Raw genomic sequence first — 399 nt, 5'->3', positions numbered from 1 at the left:
GATTTAGCCTCTAAAATAAAAAAGTTAAAAAATAAAAAACAATTTTATGACAAACTGTTTGATCAGTCATTTTGCACTCATAATCACCACACCACTTAGTTTTGTGATATGTAATTTTCTAAGATTTATTGTTTCTCAATTGTTGGGTTCAGATTTCAAGCTTAAGCACATGTCTTTGTAACATATAAGTAGACATGTTCCTGATGCATCCTTGAGAGTTGGTGGTAGAAGGTGGCATATAGTTGGTGGTAATAAGATGTCAATCTGATAAGTAGTTGGATTTTGTGAAATGTTATAGGCTTGATCTATATGTTTGGGAAATTGTTTTAGTGAAAAGTAGAATCACTAAGAAAGAAGAAAATTAATTTAAAAAAATAATTTTCATATTATAGAAATATA

Source organism: Arachis ipaensis, chromosome B04 (genome assembly GCF_000816755.2).
Source record: "Arachis ipaensis cultivar K30076 chromosome B04, Araip1.1, whole genome shotgun sequence".
NCBI lineage: Eukaryota > Viridiplantae > Streptophyta > Magnoliopsida > Fabales > Fabaceae > Arachis > Arachis ipaensis.
Note: the sequence above shows the minus strand (reverse complement) of the source record.